The sequence below is a fragment of the Scyliorhinus torazame genome, chromosome 14 (assembly GCF_047496885.1).
Source record: "Scyliorhinus torazame isolate Kashiwa2021f chromosome 14, sScyTor2.1, whole genome shotgun sequence".
Classification (NCBI taxonomy): domain Eukaryota; kingdom Metazoa; phylum Chordata; class Chondrichthyes; order Carcharhiniformes; family Scyliorhinidae; genus Scyliorhinus; species Scyliorhinus torazame.
This window is the reverse complement of record NC_092720.1, coordinates 129803559-129821815: the sequence shown is the minus strand read 5'-3', so window position 1 is coordinate 129821815 and position 18257 is coordinate 129803559. Positions and strand designations below refer to the sequence as shown.

General features: G+C 54.6%; 1 protein-coding gene across 7 annotated transcripts in view; it reads right to left on the bottom strand.

Annotated features, from left to right (window-relative positions):
- The window catches only part of dzip1l (DAZ interacting zinc finger protein 1-like), a 368643-nt gene that overhangs the window by 84763 nt on the left and 265623 nt on the right, over window positions 1-18257 (bottom strand). The window lies entirely within an intron of this gene.

The following is an 18257-nucleotide window of genomic DNA, read 5'->3' as shown; positions in this document are numbered from 1 at the left end:
GTCCTTCTCTCAGACACCACCCAGTCCTTCTCTCAGACACGACCCAATCCTTCCCTCAGACTGCGCCCAGTCCTTCTCTCAGACACCACCCAGTCCTTCTCTCAGACACGACCCAGTCCTTCCCTCAGACACCACCCAGTCCTTCTCTCAGACACCACCCAGTCCTTCTCTCAGACTGTGCCCAGTCCTTCTCTCAGACACCACCCAGTCCTTCTCTCAGACTGTGCCCAGTCCTTCTCTCAGACACCACCCAGTCCTTCTCTCAGACACCACCCAGTCCTTCTCTCAGACACCACCCAGTCCTTCCCTCAGACTAGACCCAGTCCTTCCCTCAGACACCACCCAATCCTTCCCTCAGGCTGCGCCCAGTCCTTCTCTCAGACACCACCCAGTCCTTCTCTCAGACATCACCCAGTCCTTCCCTCAGACTGCGCCCAGTCCTTCCCTCAGACACCACCCAGTCCTTCTCTCAGACACCACCCAGTCCTTCCCTCAGACTAGACCCAGTCCTTCCCTCAGACACCACCCAGTCCTTCCCTCAGACTAGACCCAGTCCTTCCCTCAGACACCACCCAGTCCTTCTCTCAGACTGCGCCCAGTCCTTCTCTCAGACACCACCCAGTCCTTCCCTCAGACACCACCCAGTCCTTCTCTCAGACTGTGCCCAGTCCTTCTCTCAGACACCACCCAGTCCTTCTCTCAGACACCACCCAGTCCTTCTCTCAGACACCACCCAGTCCTTCTCTCAGACACCACCCAGTCCTTCTCTCAGACACGACCCAGTCCTTCCCTCAGACTGCGCCCAGTCCTTCTCTCAGACATCACCCAGTCCTTCCCTCAGACACGACCCAGTCCTTCCCTCAGACTGCGCCTAGTCCTTCCCCCAGACACCACCCAGTCCTTCTCTCAGATGGCACCCAGTCCTTCTCTCAGGCACCACCCAGTCCTTCTCTCAGACACCACCCAGTCCTTCTCTCAGACACCACCCAGTCCTTCTCACAGACACCACCCAGTCCTTCTCTCAGACACGACCTAGTCCTTCCCTCAGACACGACCCAGTCCTTCCCTCAGACACCACCCAGTCCTTCTCTCAGACACCACCCAGTCCTTCTCTCAGACACCACCCAGTCCTTCTCTCAGTCACCACCCAGTCCTTCTCTCAGACACGACCCAGTCCTTCCCTCAGACACCACCCAGTCCTTCTCTCAGACACCACCCAGTCCTTCTCTCAGACACCACCCAGTCCTTCTCTCAGACACCACCCAGTCCTTCTCTCAGACACGACCCAGTCCTTCCCTCAGACTGCGTCCAGTCCTTCTCTCAGCCATCACCCAGTCCTTCCCTCAGACACGACCCAGTCCTGCCCTCAGACTGCGCCTAGTCCTTCCCCCAGACACCACCCAGTCCTTCTCTCAGATGGCACCCAGTCCTTCTCTCAGGCACCACCCAGTCCTTCTCTCAGACACCACCCAGTCCTTCTCTCAGACACCACCCAGTCCTTCTCTCAGACACCACCCAGTCCTTCTCACAGACACCACCCAGTCCTTCTCTCAGATGGCACCCAGTCCTTCTCTCAGACATCACCCAGTCCTTCTCTCAGACTCCATCCAGTCCTTCTCTCAGACACCACCCAGTCCTTCTCTCAGACACCACCCAGTCCTTCTCTCAGACACCACCCAGTCCTTCTCTCAGACACCACCCAGTCCTTCTCTCAGACACCACCCAATCCTTCTCTCAGACACCACCCAGTCCTTCTCTCAGACACCACACAGTCCTTCTCTCAGACACCACCCAGTCCTTCTCTCAGACACCACCCAGTCCTTCCCTCAGACACCACCCAGTCCTTCCCTCAGACACCACCCAGTCCTTCTCTCAGACACGACCCAGTCCTTCCCTCAGACTGCGCCTAGTCCTTCCCCCAGACACCACCCAGTCCTTCTCTCAGACACCATCCAGTCCTTCCCTCAGACACCACTCAGTCCTTCTCGCAGACACCACCCAGTCCTTCCCTCAGACACCACCCAGTCCTTCCCACAGACACCACCCAGTCCTTCGCTCAGACACCACCCAGTTCCTCTCGCAGACACCACTCAGTCCTTCTCGCAGACACCACCCAGTCCTTCCCACAGACACCACCCAGTCCATCCCTCAGACTGCGCCTAGTCCTTCCCTCAGACACCACCCAGTCCTTCCCACAGACAACACCCAGTCCTTCTCTCAGACACCATCCAGTCCTTCCCTCAGACACCACTCAGTCCTTCTCGCAGACACCACCCAGTCCTTCCCTCAGACACCACCCAGTCCTTCCCACAGACGCCACCCAGTCCTTCTCTCAGACACCACCCAGTCCTTCTCGCAGACACCACTCAGTCCTTCTCGCAGACACCACCCAGTCCTTCCCACAGACACCACCCAGTCCTTCCCTCAGACTGCGCCTAGTCCTTCCCTCAGGCACCACCCAGTCCTTCCCTCAGACACCACCCAGTCCTTCTCTCAGACACCACCCAGTCCTTCCCTCAGACACCACCCAGTCCTTCTCTCAGACACCACCCAGTCCTTCTCTCAGACACCACCCAGTCCTTCCCACAGACTGCGCCTAGTCCTTCCCTCAGACACCACCCAGTCCTTCTCTCAGATGGCACCGTCCTTCTCGCAGACACCACCCAGTCCTTCTCTCAGGCTGCACCCAGTCCTTCTCTCAGATGGCACCGTCCTTCTCGCAGACACCACCCAGTCCTTATCTCAGATGGCACCGTCCTTCTCGCAGACACCACCCAGTCCTTATCTCAGATGGCACCGTCCTTCTCGCAGACACCACCCAGTCCTTCTCTCAGACACCACCCAGTCCTTCTCTCAGACACCACCCAGTCCTTCTCTCAGACACCACCCAGTCCTTCCCTCGGACTGTGCCTAGTCCTTCCCTCAGACCCCACCCAGTCCTTCTCTCAGGCTGCACCCAGACCTTCTCTCAGACACCATCCAGTCCTTCTCTCAGACACGACCCAGTCCTTCCCTCAGACACCACCCAGTCCTTCTCTCAGACTGCGCCCAGTCCTTCTCTCAGACATCACCCAGTCGTTCTCTCAGACACCATCCAGTCCTTCTCTCAGACACGACCCAGTCCTTTCCCCAGGCGGCACCCAGTCCTTCTCTCAGGCACCATCCAGTCCTTCTCTCAGACACGACCCAGTCCTTCCCTCAGACTGCGCCTAGTCCTTCCCTGAGACACCACCCAGTCCTTCTCTCAGATGGCACCGTCCTTCTCTCAGACACCACCCAGTCCTTCTCTCAGATGGCACCGTCCTTCTCTCAGACACCACCCAGTCCTTCTCTCAGACACTACCCAGTCCTTCCCTCGGACTGTGCCTAGTCCTTCCCTCAGACACCATCCAGTCCTTCTCTCAGATGACACCAAGTCCTTCTCTCAGACACCATCCAGTCCTTCTCTCAGACACCACCCAGTCCTTCTCTCAGACTGCGCCTAGTCCTTCTCTCAGACACCACCCAGTCCTTCCCTCAGACACCACCCAGTCCTTCCCTCAGACTGCGCCCAGTCCTTCTCTCAGACACCACCCAGTCCTTCCCTCAGACACCACCCAGTCCTTCTCTCAGACACCACCCAGTCCTTCTCTCAGACACCATCCAGTCCTTCCCTCAGACACCACCCAGTCCTTCTCTCAGACACCACCCAGTCCTTCTCTCAGACACGACCCAGTCCTACTCTCAGACATCACCCAGTCCTTCTCTCAGACACCACCCAGTCCTTCCCTCAGACTGTGCCCAGTCCTTCTCTCAGACACCACCCAGTCCTTCTCTCAGACACCACCCAGTCCTTCTCTCAGACACCACCCAGTCCTTCTCTCAGACACGACCCAGTCCGTCTCTCAGACACGACCCAGTCCTTCCCTCAGACTGTGCCCAGTCCTTCTCTCAGACACCACCCAGTCCTTCTCTCAGACACCACCCAGTCCTTCCCTCAGACACCACCCAGTCCTTCTCTCAGACTGTGCCCAGTCCTTCTCTCAGACACCACCCAGTCCTTCTCTCAGACACCACCCAGTCCTTCTCTCAGACACCACCCAGTCCTTCTCTCAGACACGACCCAATCCTTCCCTCAGACTGCGCCCAGTCCTTCTCTCAGAAACCACCCAGTCCTTCTCTCAGACACGACCCAGTCCTTCCCTCAGACACCACCCAGTCCTTCTCTCAGACACCACCCAGTCCTTCTCTCAGACACCACCCAGTCCTTCTCTCAGACTGTGCCCAGTCCTTCTCTCAGACACCACCCAGTCCTTCTCTCAGACACCACCCAGTCCTTCTCTCAGACACCACCCAGTCCTTCTCTCAGACACCACCCAGTCCTTCTCTCAGACACCACCCAGTCCTTCTCTCAGACATCACCCAGTCCTTCTCTCAGACACCACCCAGTCCTTCTCTCAGACACCACCCAGTCCTTCTCTCAGACACCACCCAGTCCTTCCCTCAGACACCACCTAGTCCTTCCCTCAGACACCACTCAGTCCTTCCCTCAGACACCACCCAGTCCTTCTCTCAGACACGACCCAGTCCTTCCCTCAGACTGCGCCCAGTCCTTCTCTCAGACATCACCCAGTCCTTCCCTCAGACACGACCCAGTCCTTCCCTCAGACTGCGCCTAGTCCTTCTCCCAGACACCACCCAGTCCTTCTCTCAGATGGCACCCAGTCCTTCTCTCAGGCACCACCCAGTCCTTCTCTCAGACACCACCCAGTCCTTCTCTCAGACACCACCCAGTCCTTCTCACAGACACCACCTAGTCGTTCTCTCAGACACGACCCAGTCCTTCCCTCAGACACGACCCAGTCCTTCCCTCAGACACCACCCAGTCCTTCTCTCAGACACCACCCAGTCCTTCTCTCAGACACCACCCAGTCCTTCTCTCAGACACCACCCAGTCCTTCTCTCAGACACGACCCAGTCCTTCCCTCAGACACCACCCGGTCCTTCTCTCAGACACCACCCAGTCCTTCTCTCAGACACCACCCAGTCCTTCTCTCAGACACCACCCAGTCCTTCTCTCAGACACGACCCAGTCCTTCCCTCAGACTGCGCCCAGTCCTTCTCTCAGCCATCACCCAGTCCTTCCCTCAGACACGACCCAGTCCTGTCCTCAGACTGCGCCTAGTCCTTCCCCCAGACACCACCCAGTCCTTCTCTCAGATGGCACCCAGTCCTTCTCTCAGGCACCACCTAGTCCTTCTCTCAGACACCACCCAGTCCTTCTCTCAGACACCACCCAGTCCTTCTCACAGACACCACCCAGTCCTTCTCTCAGATGGCACCCAGTCCTTCTCTCAGACATCACCCAGTCCTTCTCTCAGACACCATCCAGTCCTTCTCTCAGACACCACCCAGTCCTTCTCTCAGACACCACCCAGTCCTTCTCTCAGACACCACCCAGTCCTTCTCTCAAACACCACCCAGTCCTTCTCTCAGACACCACCCAATCCTTCTCTCAGACACCACCCAGTCCTTCTCTCAGACACCACACAGTCCTTCTCTCAGACACCACCCAGTCCTTCTCTCAGACACCACCCAGTCCTTCCCTCAGACACCACCCAGTCCTTCCCTCAGACACCACCCAGTCCTTCTCTCAGACACCACCCAGTCCTTCTCTCAGACACGACCCAGTCCTTCCCTCAGACTGCGCCTAGTCCTTCCCCCAGACACCACCCAGTCCTTCTCTCAGACACCATCCAGTCCTTCCCTCAGACACCACTCAGTCCTTCTCGCAGACACCACCCAGTCCTTCCCTCAGACACCACCCAGTCCTTCCCACAGACACCACCCAGTCCTTCGCTCAGACACCACCCAGTTCCTCTCGCAGACACCACTCAGTCCTTCTCGCAGACACCACCCAGTCCTTCCCACAGACACCACCCAGTCCTTCCCTCAGACTGCGCCTAGTCCTTCCCTCAGACACCACCCAGTCCGTCCCACAGACACCACCCAGTCCTTCTCTCAGACACCATCCAGTCCTTCCCTCAGACACCACTCAGTCCTTCTCGCAGACACCACCCAGTCCTTCCCTCAGACACCACCCAGTCCTTCCCACAGACGCCACCCAGTCCTTCTCTCAGACACCACCCAGTCCTTCTCGCAGACACCACTCAGTCCTTCTCGCAGACACCACCCAGTCCTTCCCACAGACACCACCCAGTCCTTCCCTCAGACTGCGCCTAGTCCTTCCCTCAGGCACCACCCAGTCCTTCCCTCAGACACCACCCAGTCCTTCTCTCAGACACCACCCAGTCCTTCCCTCAGACACCACCCAGTCCTTCTCTCAGACACCACCCAGTCCTTCCCACAGACTGCGCCTAGTCCTTCCCTCAGACACCACCCAGTCCTTCTCTCAGATGGCACCGTCCTTCTCGCAGACACCACCCAGTCCTTCTCTCAGGCTGCACCCAGTCCTTCTCTCAGATGGCACCGTCCTTCTCGCAGACACCACCCAGTCCTTATCTCAGATGGCACCGTCCTTCTCGCAGACACCATCCAGTCCTTCCCTCAGACACCACCCAGTCCTTATCTCAGATGGCACCGTCCTTCTCGCAGACACCACCCAGTCCTTCTCTCAGACACCACCCAGTCCTTCTCTCAGACACCACCCAGTCCTTCTCTCAGACACCACCCAGTCCTTCCCTCGGACTGTGCCTAGTCCTTCCCTCAGACACCACCCAGTCCTTCTCTCAGGCTGCACCCAGACCTTCTCTCAGACACCATCCAGTCCTTCTCTCAGACACGACCCAGTCCTTCCCTCAGACACCATCCAGTCCTTCTCTCAGACACGACCCAGTCCTTTCCCCAGGCGGCACCCAGTCCTTCTCTCAGGCACCATCCAGTCCTTCTCTCAGACACGACCCAGTCCTTCCCTCAGACTGCGCCTAGTCCTTCCCTGAGACACCACCCAGTCCTTCTCTCAGATGGCACCGTCCTTCTCTCAGACACCACCCAGTCCTTCTCTCAGATGGCACCGTCCTTCTCTCAGACACCACCCAGTCCTTCTCTCAGACACTACCCAGTCCTTCCCTCGGACTGTGCCTAGTCCTTCCCTCAGACACCATCCAGTCCTTCTCTCAGATGACACCCAGTCCTTCTCTCAGACACCACCCAGTCCTTCTCTCAGACACTACCCAGTCCTTCCCTCGGACTGTGCCTAGTCCTTCCCTCAGACACCATCCAGTCCTTCTCTCAGATGGCACCCAGTCCTTCTCTCAGACACCATCCAGTCCTTCTCTCAGACACGACCCAGTCCTTCTCTCAGACACCACCCAGTCCTTCCCTCAGACTGCGCCCAGTCCTTCTCTCAGACTGCGCCTAGTCCTTCTCTCAGACACCACCCAGTCCTTCTCTCAGACACGACCCAGTCCTTCCCTCAGACTGCGCCCAGTCCTTCTCTCAGACATCACCCAGACCTTCTCTCAGACACCATCCAGTCCTTCTCTCAGACACGACCCAGTCCTGCCCTCAGAGTGCGCCTAGTCCTTCCCCCAGACACCACCCAGTCCTTCTCTCAGATGGCACCCAGTCCTTCCCTCAGAAACCACCCAGTCCTTCTCTCAGGCTGCACCCAGTCCTTCTCTCAGACATCACCCAGTCCTTCCCTCAGGCACCACCCAGTCCTTCCCTCAGACACCACCCAGTCCTTCTCTCAGACACGACCCAGTCCTTCCCTCAGACACCACCCAGTCCTTCCCTCAGGCACCACCCAGTCCTTTCCTCAGACTGCACCCAGTCCTTCCCTCAGACACCATCCAGTCCTTCTCTCAGACACGACCCAGTCCTTCCCTCAGACTGCGCCTAGTCCTTCCCTCAGACACCACCCAGTCCTTCTCTCAGATGGCACCGTCCTTCACGCAGACACCACCCAGTCCTTCCCTCAGACACCATCTAGTCCTTCTCTCAGACACCACCCAGTCCTTCTCTCAGACACCACCCAGTCCTTCTCTCAGACACTACCCAGTCCTGCCCTCAGACTGCGCCTAGTCCTTCTCTCAGACACCACCCAGTCCTTCTCTCAGACACGACCCAGTCCTTCCCTCAGACTGCGCCCAGTCCTTCTCTCAGACATCACCCAGACCTTCTCTCAGACACCATCCAGTCCTTCTCTCAGACACCACCCAGTCCTTCTCTCAGACACTACCCAGTCCTTCTCTCAGACTGCGCCCAGTCCTTCTCTCAGACACCATCCAGTCCTTCTCTCAGACACCATCCAGTCCTTCTCTCAGACACCACCCAGTCCTTCTCTCAGACACGACCCAGTCCTTCCCTCAGACTGCGCCCAGTCCTTCTCTCAGACATCACCCAGACCTTCTCTCAGACACCATCCAGTCCTTCTCTCAGACACCACCCAGTCCTTCCCTCAGACACCACCCAGTCCTTCTCTCAGACACCATCCAGTCCTTCTCTCAGACACCACCCAGTCCTTCTCTCAGACACGACCCAGTCCTTCCCTCAGACTGCGCCCAGTCCTTCTCTCAGACACCACCCAGTCCTTCTCTCAGACACCACCCAGTCCTTCTCTCAGGCACCACACAGTCCTTCACTCAGACACCACCCAGTCCTTCTCTCAGACACCACCCAGTCCTTCTCTCAGACACCACCCACTCCTTCTCTCAGACACCACCCAGTCCTTCTCTCAGACACCACCCAGTCCTTCCCTCAGACTGCGCCCAGTCCTTCTCTCAGACACCACCCAGTCCTTCTCTCAGACACCACCCAGTCCTTCTCTCAGACACCACCCAGTCCTTCTCTCAGACACCACCCAGTCCTTCCCTCAGACTGCGCCCAGTCCTTCTCTCAGACACGACCCAGTCCTTCTCTCAGACACCACCCAGTCCTTCTCTCAGACTGCGCCTAGTCCTTCTCTCAGACACCACCCAGTCCTTCTCTCAGACACCACCCAGTCCTTCTCTCAGACACGACCCAGTCCTTCTCTCAGACACCATCCAGTCCTTCTCTCAGACACCACCCAGTCCTTCCCTCAGACTGCGCCCAGTCCTTCTCTCAGACACCATCCAGTCCTTCTCTCAGACACGACCCAGTCCTTCTCTCAGACACCACCCAGTCCTTCTCTCAGACTGCGCCCAGTCCTTCTCTCAGACACGACCCAGTCCTTCCCTCAGACTGCACCCAGACCTTCTCTCAGACACCATCCAGTCCTTCTCTCAGACACGACCCAGTCCTGCCCTCAGACTGCGCCTAGTCCTTCTCTCAGACATCACCCAGACCTTCTCTCAGACACCATCCAGTCCTTCTCTCAGACACGACCCAGTCCTGCCCTGAGACTGCGCCTAGTCCTTCCCCCAGACACCACCCAGTCCTTCTCTCAGATGGCACCCAGTCCTTCTCTCAGGCTGCACCCAGTCCTTCTCTCAGACATCACCCAGTCCTTCTCTCAGACACCACCCAGTCCTTCTCTCAGGCTGCACCCAGTCCTTCCCTCAGACACCACCCAGTCCTTCCCTCAGGCACCACCCAGTCCTTTCCTCAGACTGCACCCAGTCCTTCCCTCAGACACCACCCAGTCCTTCTCTCAGACACGACCCAGTCCTTCCCTCAGACACCACCCAGTCCTTCCCTCAGGCACCACCCAGTCCTTCTCTCAGACACCACCCAGTCCTTCTCTCAGACACCACCCAGTCCTTCTCTCAGACACGACCCAGTCCTTCCCTCAGACTGCGCCTAGTCCTTCCGTCAGACACCACCCAGTCCTTCTCTCAGATGGCACCGTCCTTCTCGCAGACACCACCCAGTCCTTCCCTCAGACACCATCTAGTCCTTCTCTCAGACACCACCCAGTCCTTCTCTCAGACACCACCCAGTCCTTCTCTCAGACACTACCCAGTCCTTCTCTCAGACACTACGCAGTCCTTCTCTCAGACACCACCCAGTCCTTCTCTCAGATGGCACCGTCCTTCTCGCAGACACCACCCAGTCCTTCCCTCAGACTGCGCCCAGTCCTTCTCTCAGACACGACCCAGTCCTTCCCTCAGACTGCCCTCAGTCCTTCTCTCAGACATCACCCAGTCCTTCTCTCAGACACCATCCAGTCCTTCTCTCAGACACGACCCAGTCCTGCCCTCAGACTGCGCCTAGTCCTTCCCCCAGACACCACCCAGTCCTTCTCTCAGATGGCACCCAGTCCTTCTCTCAGACACCACCCAATCCTTTCCCCAGGCGGCACCCAGTCCTTCTCTCAGGCACCATCCAGTCCTTCTCTCAGACACCATCCAGTCCTTCTCTCAGACACGACCCAGTCCTTCCCTCAGACTGCGCCTAGTCCTTCCCTGAGACACCACCCAGTCCTTCTCTCAGATGGCACCGTCCTTCTCTCAGACACCACCCAGTCCTTCTCTCAGATGGCACCGTCCTTCTCGCAGACACCACCCAGTCCTTCTCTCAGACACCACCCAGTCCTTCTCTCAGACACCACTCAGTCCTTCCCTCAGACTGCGCCTAGTCCTTCCCTCAGACACCACCCAGTCCTTCTCTCAGACACCACCCAGTCCTTCTCTCAGACACTACCCAGTCCTTCCCTCGGACTGTGCCTAGTCCTTCCCTCAGACACCATCCAGTCCTTCTCTCAGATGGCACCCAGTCCTTCTCTCAGGCTGCACCCAGTCCTTCCCTCAGACACCATCCAGTCCTTCTCTCAGACACGACCCAGTCCTTCCCTCAGACTGCGCCCAGTCCTTCCCTCGGACTGTGCCTAGTCCTTCCCTCAGACACCACTCAGTCCTTCCCTCAGACACCACCCAGTCCTTCCCTCAGACTGCGCCTAGTCCTTCCCTCAGACACCACCCAGTCCTTCTCTCAGACACCACCCAGTCCTTCTCTCAGATGGCACCCAGTCCTTCTCTCAGGCTGCACCCAGTCCTTCTCTCAGACACCATCCAGTCCTTCTCTCAGACACGACCCAGTCCTTCCCGCAGACTGCGCCTAGTCCTTCCCTCAGACACCACCCAGTCCTTCTCTCAGATGGCACCCAGTCCTTCTCTCAGGCTGCACCCAGTCCTTCTCTCAGACATCACCCAGTCCTTCTCTCAGACACCACCCAGTCCTTTCCTCAGACACCACCCAGTCCTTTCCTCAGACACCACCCAGTCCTTCTCTCAGACACCACCCAGTCCTTCTCTCAGACACCACCCAGTCCTTCTCTCAGACACCACCCAGTCCTTCTCTCAGACACCACCCAGTCCTTTCCTCAGACTGCGCCTCGTCCTTCCCTCAGACACCACCCAGTCCTTCTCTCAGACACCACCCAGTCCTTCTCTCAGGCACCACCCAGTCCTTCCCTCAGACACCACCCAGTCCTTCCCTCAGACACCACCCAGTCCTTCTCTCAGACACGACCCAGTCCTTCCCTCAGACACCACCCAGTCCTTCTCTCAGACACGACCCAGTCCTTCCCTCAGACACCACCCAGTCCTTCTCTCAGACACCACCCAGTCCTTCTCTCAGACACCACCCAGTCCTTTCCTCGGACTGCGCCTCGTCCTTCCCTCAGACACCACCCAGTCCTTCTCTCAGACACCACCCAGTCCTTCTCTCAGGCACCACCCAGTCCTTCCCTCAGACACCACCCAGTCTTTCTCTCAGACACGACCCAGTCCTTCCCTCAGACACGACCCAGTCCTTCCCTCAGACACCACCCAGTCCTTCTCTCAGACACGACCCAGTCCTTCCCTCAGACACCACCCAGTCCTTCTCTCAGACACCACCCAGTCCTTCCCACAGACACCATCCAGTCCTTCTCTCAGACACCACCCAGTCCTTTCCTCAGACGGCGCCCAGTCCTTCCCTCAGACACCACCCAGTCCTTCTCTCAGACACGACCCAGTCCTTCCCTCAGACACCACCCAGTCCTTCTCTCAGACACCACCCAGTCCTTTCCTCAGACACCACCCAGTCCTTCCCACAGACACCATCCAGTCCTTCTCTCAGACACCACCCAGTCCTTTCCTCAGACGGCGCCTAGTCCTTCCCTCAGACACCACCCAGTCCTTTCCTCAGACTGCGCCTAGTCCTTCTCTCAGACACCACCCAGTCCTTCCCTCAGACACCACCCAGTCCTTCTCTCAGACACCACCCAGTCCTTCTCTCAGACACCACCCAGTCCTTCTCTCAAACACCACCTAGTCCTTCCCTCAGACACCACCCAGTCCTTCTCTCAGACACCACCCAGTCCTTCCCTCAAGCACCACCCAGTCCTTCTTTCAGGCTGCACCCAGTCCTTCTCTCAGACACCATCCAGTCCTTCTCTCAGACACGACCCAGTCCTTCCCTCAGACTGCGCCTAGTCCTTCCCTCAGATACCACCCAGTCCTTCTCTCAGATGGCACCGTCCTTCTCGCAGACACGACCCAGTCCTTCCCTCAGACTGCGCCCAGTCCTTCTCTCAGACATCACCCAGTCCTTCTCTCAGACACCACCCAGTCCTTCTCTCAGACACCACCCAGTCCTCCTCTCAGACACTACCCAGTCCTTCTCTCAGACTGCGCCTCGTCCTTCTCTCAGACACCACCCAGTCCTTCTCTCAGACACTACCCAGTCCTTCTCTCAGACACCACCCAGTCCTTCTCTCAGACACCACTCAGTCCTTCCCTCAGACTGCGCCTCGTCCTTCTCTCAGACACCACCCAATCCTTTCCCCAGACGGCACCCAGTCCTTCCCTCAGACACCACCCAGTCCTTCCCTCAGACACCACCCAGTCCTTCTCTCAGACACCACCCAGTCCTTCTCTCAGACACCACCCAGTCCTTCTCTCAGACTGTGCCTAGTCCTTCCCTCAGACACCACCCAGTCCTTCTCTCAGACACCACCCAGTCCTTCTCTCAGATGGCACCCTGTCCTTCTCTCAGATGGCACCGTCCTTCTCGCAGACACCACCCAGTCCTTCTCTTAGACACCACCCAGTCCTTCTCTCAGACACCACCCAGTCCTTCTCTCAGCCATCACCCAGTCCTTCTCTCAGACACCATCCAGTCCTTCTCTCAGACACCACCCAGTCCTTCCCTCAGACTGCGCCTAGTCCTTCCCCCAGACACCACCCAGTCCTTCTCTCAGACACCACCCAGTCCTTCCCTCAGACTGCGCCCAGTCCTTCTCTCAGACACCACCCAGTCCTTCTCTCAGCCATCACCCAGTCCTTCTCTCAGACACCACCCAGTCCTTCCCTCAAGCACCACCCAGTCCTTCTCTCAGGCTGCACCCAGTCCTTCTCTCAGACACCACCCAGTCCTTCTCTCAGACACCACCCAGTCCTTCTCTCAGACACCACCCAGTCATCTCCTCCAGCTGCACCCTGCTGGGCCACCTAATAAATGACAAAATGGGAACAGAAACTTGGCTGTTTGTTTTGTCTCTCAGATTGGGAGTCAGTGTGATATTATTAATCTCCATGCATTCACAGAATTCACACAGTGAGGAGTAGAACAGGTTGTGTATTCCTGGAACATTAAAATGAGCTCATTTGGAAGTCTTCAACCACACATCATCTCTGCCAATGAAACACAGTCAATGTATTTCTCACTTCACAGGGAAAGTTGGCCAGGCCTAATTTCTGTTTAACCTCTAAAGACACACAGTGGCGCGCTGCCTGGTGACGTAGAGTGGTTCTGTTTTACAATGCAGTATTTATGACATAAAGAAATGGATCTTACAAAAAAAAATGCACATTTCAGAACCTCAAGACGCCCATGAGCGCTTGACAGTTAATGAAGTTATTGTTTAAAGCATAATCAATGTAGACAATGAGCACAGAGCAGGCTCCTACAAACAATGTGATGTTGCTTAAGGGATGAATATTGGAAAGGGCATCAGGGGGAACTACCCAACGTCTTCTTCAAATAGAAACCTTTACGTTCACCCGAGAGGGCGGATGGGACCTCAATTTAATGTCTCAGATGAAAGGTGGCACCTCTGACAGTGCTGCACTCCCTCAGTTCTGCACGTGGCAGCCTGGATTATGGGCTCTATTCTCTCAAGCGTAGCTTCAACCCTACAGCCTCTGGGTCAGACATGAATGTGTTATCGACTGAGCCATGGCTGACATAGAGTCATAGAGGTTTGCAGCATGGAAACAGGCCCTTCAGCCCAACTTGTCCATGCCGCCCAGATTTTACCACTAAGCTAGTCCCAATTGCCCGCATTTGGCCCATATCCCTCTATACCCATCTTACCCATATAAGCGTTCTCTGGAAAGTCATATAAGGTACAAATATTTCTACAAAAGGTATAAAAGTATGTTGATCAAATTTAAAAGTTAAAAACAAAACGTTAAACATCTCCTGTCAGTCCAAGAAGGGCTGCCTATTTGGGTCTTACATAAGGGGTGCGATCTTTTGTACTCTGGGGGGGTTTCTCCCCGGTCAAGCACACACTTAGAATTATTTTCAGCACTGGGGAGTTGACTCGGTGGCCAGACCGGCTCCTCAGAGATCTGGACGGCATTTTGAAAGGGTGCCCCAATCTCTAAGTCAGCTTGTGAGACTCCGTTCTGCCGATCAATGATAGTTGTCACCATTACTGAGACTAGTTTTATATTCCAGATTTATCTGTCGAATTTAAATTCCACCAGCTGCCGTGGTGAGACCTGAGCCAATGTCCCCAGAGCTAAAGGGGAGAAAGTTGCTCGACATAAGTATGATTGCTTCAATGGAGCTAAATTTCAAGTAACTAATTGCCTTTTAGTTGGTGACTAAGAAACCACCGAGAGCCTCGAGGGTAATTTTTTTTAACAAAGACTGAACATTAAATTGCAACAGGTGTACACACTCATGGAATAAGTACACAAGCCCACTTTCCTTCATCGCTTAGCAACAGGTTTATCTTCATTTACAACTACCATTGCATAATAAGGTGAAATCTGCCAATCAGAGATCAGGTGTTTGATGATTATAATGTCCCCCTCGGATTACCTGCCTGGTACTAGGAGGTACTGGTATGTATGTCCAATGCTGTTAAATGCGGTCTGTTATCAGCCAGAGGCCTGCATTCATAGGCCTGAACTTGAAATGCATTGTTTTCTTTCAACCAAAGATCATCGTATTTACCTTAGCCCTGATTAAAAGTTATTTGAAGACTTCAGCTGTGGATAGTTTCATTGAAGAAAGGCCCCTATTAAACAACTGAATAATAAATAAGAGCAAAAAAACAGAGATGGGGGGCGGGGCGCACAGCCGATGTAAAAATACAAAGTATTTCAGATTCGTGACATCTGAAAACAAAGGTTCAACATTTTGGGTCTGAATTTTCACCTCCGGGATATGAATGAATAAGGTTGGACACACTAAGATGGTCAGGAATGATGAGATGAATGAATGGATCAATTGAGATGGCTGAGGACAATGAATGGCTTGGCACAATGACACAGCTGGGTACAAAGCAGTGGCTAATGACAATGGGATGACGGCACTGTGGTTAGCACTGCTGCCTCACAGCGCCAGGGACTCAATTCCGGTCTTGGGTGACTGCGCTGTGCAGAGTTTGCACTTTCTCCCCATGTCTGTGTGGGTTTCCCCTGTTTCTCCTCTCAGTCCAGAGATGTGCAGGTTAGGTGGTGGGTTACGGAGATAGGGTGGGGGAGTGGGACGATCCACTATCTATTCTTCCAATTTTTGTGGGCGGATGCAATGAGATGATGAGGGCTAATGAGATGACTGGGCACAATGAGATGACAAGGTGCAATGGGTCGTCTGCACACAATTGTATGACTGCAATAACTGAGATGGGTGGGCACAATGAACCATACTGAAGGGGATGACTGGATAGAATGAGAATGAGAATCCTGGGCATCAGGAGATTCCATAGAATTGTATTGATCAGCACAGAAACTAACCGTCTGGCCCAAAATGCCCATGTTAATGTTTATATTTCATTTGCACCTTCTCTCATTCAATAGTTCAATTGTTCTATGTTTGATTGGTTCATCTGGTTCACTGACCCATGTACACTTGCTTGAATGCTTAAGCCTGTGAGTGGAGCAAGAGAGCTGACACCACTGAATATCCCTGAAAGGGCATGGGAGCTAGCAAAGATCATGTGTGTTGGAAATAAGTCATGAGGTGTTTTGAAGTATTATAAATGAAGATGTAGACCTAGAGCAATCTCTGAATTGCTCGGAGACGAATATAGAATTCAGCAGCCTGACGAATATACAACATATCCTTCCTCATCTAACTCATTCTGCAGACACCTCTATACCCTTCGCCCTCATATTTGGCTGAACAGCTAGTTCTTGGTGCAGAGCAAGGCCAACAACACGGGTTCAATTCACATACTGTCTGAGGTTATTCATGAAGCCTTTTAATACCTCACCCCTTGCCCGAGTTGTGGTGACCCCCAGGTTAAATCATCACCAGTCAGCTATCCCCCTCAAACAGGATAGCAGCCTGTGTCCTCGGGGGCTATGACAATTTTACTTCACATTAAATGGATATTTAACTTCCTCTTTCTTAAACGCATCCATACTAGTAGTCACCTAACCTACTCTCTATGGTACTGAGTTCCACATTCGTACAACACTCTGGATAAAGTGTTTCCTCAGAATTCTCTATTTGACTTTTTTGATGACAATCTAATAATGATGGCCTTTAGTTTTCCTCTTCGCCATAAGTCTGACTTAAAACATAAAGCTACAATTCTCTATTACGCAGAAAAATACTGAATTCTCCCCCCCAAAAAAATCCATGCTTTTGATTTTTGGTTTGTCAATTTTCCCTTCCAGCCTGAAATGAGATATTGGCTGGAATTCTCCAGCTGTTGGGATTCTCTGGCCCCTCCGGCAGTGCACCCCTGTCCATGGGTTTTCCAGCAGTGTGGGGTGGCTTCAATGGGAAATCCCATTGTGATTGTTACTGTACTGAGCGAGGTGGTTATTCCTAATGTGAATCAGGAAAGTAAAGGACAGCTCAACACAAGGAAGTTCAGAGAACGATACCAAATTATCACTGACTTTTTTTTTTTAAAACACAAAAGAACTTTGACATAAAGCAACTTTCCTGGTCTTAAGATGTGCAAAAGTGCTTCAAAGCCAATAAAGTATCTCTAAAAAGTTGTAATGAGGCAAACACTGCAGCTCAATTTGTACGTCTCAAGGTTCAATAAAAGTAATAAATGAAATGATCTGATTATCAGGTTTAGGGGTGTTGGTTGAAGGATTAATGTTGGTAATGACCCCAGATTTACTCTGCTCTGATTCAAATAGTGCCATGGGATCTTTAATGTCATCTATCTGAGAGACTAGATAGGATGCTGTCTCTTCAGCTCTCATTCAAAATATGGGACTGGATTCTCTACACCTTGATGCCAAATTTGCATCCGCCGCCGGGAGGAGAATCCACTTCTGCGCAGTACGCCGCGCATCCCCTACCTGCGGCCATTGCTGGAGGCCAGCTCCACCATTCTCCGTCCCCGACCGGCCAAATCCCGACAGCGTGGACCACTCATGGTCCTGTTGTTCGGGATACTCGCGTGGCGGCTGCAGACTCAGTCCACGGCCGCCATGATCGGGGACGGGGCGATCGGAGGGCAAGGGGGGCCTCATACGGGCCCGGGCTATTTTTGGCGGGCTGTCCGGGTTGGGCGCGCGGCCGATCGGGGGCACTATTTGGGAGGTCCAGCTCCGCGGTCTGAGTCCGCCATGGAGCATGGCAAGGCCGCTGGAGGCCACCGCCGTGCGCATGCGCGGCCTCTGACCCGGAAGTGCGGGGGCCATTATCTGCAGCTAAAGCTGCGAGCTTCCTGCTATGAATAAGTGGCCTTTTCAAGCCAGTTTTTCTGGCGTGAAAGGCGACAATTTTTACGACGGCATGGGGACTTAGTCCCAAAAACGGTGAATCCAGCCCCTGGTTCCTGCACCAGTGCATCACTCCCTCCTGACTGCACTGGAGAGTCAAGCTGGATTTCTGACTCCAGTCTCTAGAACAGGACTTGAACCCACAAACCTCTGGCTCAGAGGCAAGGGTGAGGCGGAACTGACACACAATCTTTCAATAATCTATCATAGCTTCGCCCACAAAAGGCAAAGTGAGTAAGGGAGGAAGGTAGCTGGATTTTGCCAATAACAAAAGCAAAGCTTCAAAGATCAGAAGAACTGGTCTAGGTTTCACCGTCTATCTAATGAAAACAATTTAAGCAAATAGGTGACTCACTGATTCGGTGCTGACAGGTTTCACAGTCACATAGATTACGTCTATAGGGGAACGCAGGGAAC